This window comes from Nematolebias whitei, chromosome 11 (assembly GCF_014905685.2).
Source record: "Nematolebias whitei isolate Nwh7 chromosome 11, NemWhi1, whole genome shotgun sequence".
NCBI lineage: Eukaryota > Metazoa > Chordata > Actinopteri > Cyprinodontiformes > Rivulidae > Nematolebias > Nematolebias whitei.
This window is the reverse complement of record NC_056508.1, coordinates 11,621,113-11,627,621: the sequence shown is the minus strand read 5'-3', so window position 1 is coordinate 11,627,621 and position 6,509 is coordinate 11,621,113. Positions and strand designations below refer to the sequence as shown.

General features: G+C 42.4%; 1 protein-coding gene across 1 annotated transcript in view; it reads right to left on the bottom strand.

The window, feature by feature from the left end:
• vwa5b1 (von Willebrand factor A domain containing 5B1) overlaps positions 1-6,509 on the bottom strand; it is a 365,847-nt gene that overhangs the window by 271,646 nt on the left and 87,692 nt on the right. The window lies entirely within an intron of this gene.

Below are 6,509 nucleotides of genomic sequence, written 5' to 3'. Positions count from 1 at the left end.
GATGGATGGATGGATGGATGGATGATGGATGGATGGATGGATGGATGGATGGATGGATGGATGGATGGATGGATGGATGGATGGATGGATGGATGGATGGATGGATGGATGGATGGATGGATGGATGGATGGATGGATGGATGGATGAATGAAACAGTGGAATAATTTCAGAATAATTTTCCTCATTGGTAAATTTTGAAGACTTGAATATCTCATCATATACAGGCCATAATGTCATTGAAATTTTCAAGTCCGAAGAACTCTCACAAACTAGTCTTCAAACTTAGTCTTCAAAATTCTTCTAGTCTTCAAAAATTCTTCTCACTTTCAAAGCTATCCACAGCCTTTCCCCTCCGTACCTATCTGACCTCCTACACATCTCCATCCCCTCTCACTCTCTCAGATCCTCCTCCTCACTACACCTCCATGTACCCTCTGCCCACCTCTCCACCATGGGGAGCAGGGCCTTCACCTGCTCTGCTCCTCATCTCTGGAACTCTCTACCCCCTGACTTAAGAAACACCACCTCTCTTTCTATATTCAAGACTGCTCTGAAAACACATCTCTTTAGACTCGCTTATCCTTAACTTTCCTGTATGTATTTTATATTCTTTACGCATTTTATATTCTGTATATATTTTATATTCTTTATGTATTTGTAGTGAACTAAGCCTCCGGTCAAAACCTGACCCTGAAGACCTTCATGGGACAGGAACTGTTATTTCATTGATTTGAATCCAGAAATACAAATTAGCTCATCCAGAGACTTTCTAATTGTATCCTGAACTAATCAATTGAAAGAACACTCTCTTTTTATATTATCATTACTATTTTTACAATGTCTTGATAATCAAAAGTGTGTTTAGTTCAAATCATTTTTAAATGTTGAAGTGAACCACTCATTTTAAAACAACTGTGAAACAGTATTAATGATTTTTTTAATCCTCATTCAAAGTAGAAATCAAGTTAAAATGTCTGTTACAAAGTAATTATGCATTTTTTGATCTTCTGTCTGAAATGAGAAGAAGTGATGTCGGTCAAAAGTCGGAGACAGTCGCAAACAAGTTTATTGGAACGAACTGTCATGTTTTTAAACCTCTCAGACAGAAACAAGAAAAGCTGGCACCTGTGGGTCTGTCATTTCTCCAAAACATTTCTCTGTCTGTTCCTAAACATTTCTCTGTCTGTTCCTAAACATCTCCGCTGTTTTTCTGACTTGTAGTAACCTCTGACGTCACTAAAACCACACCCCTGTCGGTTCTTTCAACCAATCAGGACTTCCCAAAAGGGACCGGAAGCAGAACTCTTTAAAAGTCGACACTTCCTAGTTCCAGACATGATCCGAAGTTCTGGGGGAAGAACAGAAGTTCCGAGAGAGAACAGAAGTTCTGAGTTCCTCTGAGTCTTCTCAGAGTCCCGTTAGTTCTTCTGGTTCTGATGGAGTTCGGCTGGAGTTCCTGTCGGAGCCACGATGCCTCGCTGTGGCTCCACCCGGTGAATGCCCTATAACTTCTGAGGAAGTTTGTTCTGTGGAACGAGTTATCTCACGACTTCTGCCGAGTCGCAGCCGCCCTGAGGAGACGCTGAAAGGAGTGTACCAGGGACCTCTTGACCGGAGCTGATTCATCCTCTGCCAAGGTAAAGAGTCGTCACGAGCTTCACTACCAGTGTAATGCGGGCGAACTGCGCTTGAAAGGAGCGTGTTGTTCTGGTCTACAGACATACATCCTCATCCACATCTTTTCTCTCCATTTAAACTCCTTCATTCCCCATCTTTAAAACTCTTCTATCTCGCCAGTAAAAAGATAAGCTAAAGTCTGCAGACATTAATTTAAGATCTAAGGATATGTCTGTTGTTTTTAGCTGCAAGTGAGAAATCATGGCCGTATGATTTCTCATTGTAAAGCTCATTAATTAAGCTGTGTTATTGTAATCAATTATGCCAATCAATGTATAAAATGTGTGATGTGTTTAAATCGTTTTGATAAATAAAAGACCACACTGTTGTGGTGGGTCAATTTAAACACGTCTTTGTCCACATTTAATCTACTAGACACGATATTACTTAGTCCAGAAAAATGAAAGAATCCGTTTAAATTGAGTATAATATTATGTACTTGAATTAGTCCATATATTATAAAATGTAAGAGAGTACCCCTGAGCTAAATCCATCTCTCGGCTCTCTCACTACATACTGGTGGCACCGTACATCTCATGGAATGGACTTTGTTATTTGTGTAATACTTGAACTACATGTTGGCATAAAAAGTGCAGATTTCTGTTCGACTGTAAAAAGCAATGTTTTTCAGCTGTGGTGCTCAGAGAAAATACAGTGATATGTTTTCAGCTGTGGGAAGGTGACTTGCCCTGTTTGAAACTGTTATCAGCTGTGTGGTTCTGGTACTGATCCAGTTCGGTTCTAGATAACGGCTCGGACGAGTCGGTGTTCTAAGAAAAACACTGTTTTTAGAGCTGAAACTAATGTCAATGTGTTCATTTTAAAGCTGAAATTTGTACATCTGTTATGTAACTAAAGCTGGCATGCTGTGGTAAAACGCTTTATTCTGTTTAAACTGTGGCAGAGAGTGGGGTCTGACCCAGTGCTGCTGTCGGACTCGGTTCAGATTCGTTGAACGAGTCGTGTTTTGAATGGATAAAACGCTGTTTTGAAGCTGAGCGCCGTCTCAGACCACTGTTGAAAGAGCTTTGTTACATTTGTAGCAGTGAAGGTGCATTTTGGAAGTTAATGGACGAAAGTTGACCGGACTTTTTCAGGCTAACTGCTAACATGATAGCTGCAATCACGAGCTGTGATTGGTTGAAAACCGCTGTTTGGGTCGCTCTGGTTCGCTGAGAAATGGGTGACGTGTTTGCGTTCACTCCCTTTGATGTCAGATTGTAAAACCCACCCCGTTACTCATTGGTTGATTCAATTACGTGACCCAGAATTGCAGCTCGTTTTCATATAGAGCTTTCTATGTTGTTTAAAGTTGGCTAACGCTTTAAAATTTGTTCTGACCTCATGATCCATCTCTTAAAAGTCTAATCGCTGAAGCAACCGCTGAATCGAGAGAAAATCCGCCTATAAAATGTTGATTTTGGACCGATCATGGCCGATGCTAATTCTAAGCTAACGGCTAAAGACCGGATGTCACCAAAGCCACAGGAAGTCATCACGACTCCTAGTGGACGTCACTAACAGTGTCTGGGTTAAAATAAAATAAGGTTATACTGCCACCTTCTGCCAGAAACTCGATATGACAGTTCCATTTCGTTTTTAAGATTTTTGGTGAAATTGAACGTTTTTATTTCTTTAAAAAAGCATTTTTGAGTTAATAAAATGGTGCTCAAGCGTGGTTTATGCTGCTGTCTTACATATAAAAAGTGATTAAAGTACTTATGCCCAGAGAGGCGTTTACTAGAAAATTTTTCATTTAATGATAAATCCTGACGAAGGTGCTGAATGAAGAATTCACAACTTTTTAGAGATACAGTCACAAAATAATCACAGAGCTGATCAGTTTACTCATTTGCTGAAAAGAAAATACAAGTTTAATTGCTAAAACACTAAATAAAAGTAAATATAACAGAAAAAGGGAACTTTTTTGATTTTTTTTTTTACGACCTAAAACACGACATCTTCCTATTTATTTATTTTTTTTAATAAAAGATAATGGAAGGGACAGAGGTAAATGTTGACCCTTCAGACTTCCACCAGTCAGAAGATGACAGTCGACAAGTTGACATAATTCAGGGAGCTTTATATATTTTAACAGACCCAGTAATTGGTGTAACGTTAGACAGGATGGATGAACCTCAAAAAGCTGAAGAGCTGAGAAGTTTAGCAGAAGGAGCCACGGTAAAAGAGAATAAAAAGCAGAGCCTTGAACGGTTAGCAAAACTTTCTGTGCTGCTCAAAGACAGATTGGACCAAGAGGTTGAACGAAATGACGTGCTGACTAAACAATATGCAGAGAAAATCGAGATGTTTCGGAACCTTGAAGAATGCTTCCTTCAGTTTCAAAATGAACACAACGTCCACACTAAGGAACATCTGGAACAGATGACTCGATTGAAGCAAGACGCACGTGCAGAAATTGATTCACTGAACAAGCAAGTACAGTCACTTTCAGCATCACTTACTGAAGCCAGGGATGCCAAAGAACAGGTTTCCATAACATACTCTTCATTAAAAAAGGAGTACGAGGAAACAGTGTCGCAATTGTACCTGTGCAGAGCTGAGATAGACGTGCTTAAAACACAACTTTGCCATGCAGAAAGGGAAAATAGTGTGAGGCGTGGACAGAATGTGGGGACACACTGGGCTCCAGACCCAAATCTCCCTCCATCACAAGCACCTCCACCCTTACCTAAAGGAGTAGGGACAGACCTGTCCAGGTCTCCTCTACCAAGCTGGCAAGAGAGACCGTCGAGAGCTCCTCTTTCGATGGACGAACTTCAAAAAATCTCAAAATATGTTCAACACTTTATTCCTGGGCCTATGGGGTCTACTGGTACGAAAGCGTATCTAAATGACCTTGATTTCAGACTGAGTGGTTATCCTAATGCTACGGTTGAAGATAAAATCAGTCTGATAAGGCTCACTTCGGACAGAGAGGTGTTCACCTTCATCGAGCGTCAACCTGATGCCACGAGAAGGGATTACAACCTTCTGTGTGAAGCTTTGATCAGAGAATACAACCCTTGCACAGGACCTGGTGGCTTCCCAGCTGCAGACAAGGTCACGCAAGGGAAGCATGAACATCCAAAGGTTTACTACAAAAGAATCTTCCAGGCTTATTTTGGTTACAGGAATGAAACCGGCATGGAGGAGGAAGAGGGTTTTAAATTTGTTTTCAGCAAAAACCTCCACACTGACATAAGAACGTCAGTACAAATGATGGCAAATTTCAAAGAAAAATCCATCAATGAGATTAAACAGTGTGCTGTGAATGTGTTTGAGGCCTGTTATCATGTTAAGACGCCCATAGAGGTGTTTCCTGGTGTAAAGGTTAAACCCCATTCGCTAGAACTGGAAGGACGGCGCGTCGCCTCCCCCTCCTAAAAAAGGCGAGAAAAAGCAGTCTTTTCAAACTAACAAACCGCGTCATGAAGGTGCACGCTGGGACAAAAAAGATCTAAAGGGATTGAATTTAATCCCAGAGGATGAACGTGATTATCGTAAGTGGGGTGTGCGTAGGACGAAGAGATATGGGAACCAAGGTGACCCATATTATCAGGGGAAGTCCGAAAAGGAACCCCCAAATGACGTACCTAACCCTCCTCCACCTTGGACAAAACGACCCGAGGCGACAAAATCAGAAAAGTTCTAGAAACAAGGCCCTACACCTCTGAGCTCGGAAGAGACAGAGAAACTACGCAGGTTGTTAGAAACTTTGAAACACACTGACACGGGAAACCAACCTGGAGCACTATGCAGTGATGTAATCGCTATTACATCTGAGGGCGCGAATGACAACATCACAGATGTCGGTGGAATACACCAAGACATTGTTGTTGTGACCTCCAACAACCCCTCATCGGAAGAAGGGGGGGGGTGAACTCACACACAAACGATGACGAGTCATCGCAAGCTGAACACTCAGAAACAGCTACTGCTGTGCTAACGGTTCAGACAAACCAAGATTACACAGACAAGGCTGAGCGTGTGAAGAAACGTCAGAAAAAACCTAAGAGGTTTCTGTGTAACTTTATCAGAAGGGGGGTCGCCAAGAAGGCGTACCTGTCAGTAACGCTCGAAGGAGTCCTCACACATGAAGCACTACTGGACGGTGGGGCGGACATAACAATTATGTCAGCTAAACTGTTCGAGGAGCTGAGGACAGCCGCTGGCAGTGTTAACAGGGTAATACCTCTCACAGAATGTGCTGTAGAAATGCAGGGTCTCTCAGAGAAGAGGACACCCTGACAGCTATAGCAATGGTTCACATGCAGATTGGCAGAATGACACTATACCACCCGGTACACGTGTCTAGTGTTGACTCATTCCCATTTTTGGTTGGCCAGGATTTTATAAAATGCTTCAACGCGATTATAGATTATGGTGATCAGACGATGTGGGCCAAGGTGAGCAAACCACTGCCAATAGAAATGCCTCCAGAGTGTAACACAGACTGCCTAACAGCAGGTACCGCGGAAGGCGCAAAGGACTCCTCAGCCGAGGACACGAGCCCGGTGAGTATTCCTCTGAAATCATGTGAAACCAAGGAGACCCACCCGGTGGTCCAAACTCTGACCCAACAAGAAAGCCTCCTCTGTGAGCTGGAGCAGTCAGAGTCCACCAAACACTACCTACCACTGGTAGTTAAAGGTGTAGAGATCCAAGGATCCCACACCAACGATGCTGTTCTGTCTCTGTGGACAGATAAATCAGCAATTAACCGAGCTTTCTATGAAACCTTGGTTCACAAACACGTGGGTCTAGAACTAGTTAAAAAAGCTTTCCGCTTTCCATTAGTTCCCAATAGTTCACAGGTAATGACCGCGGA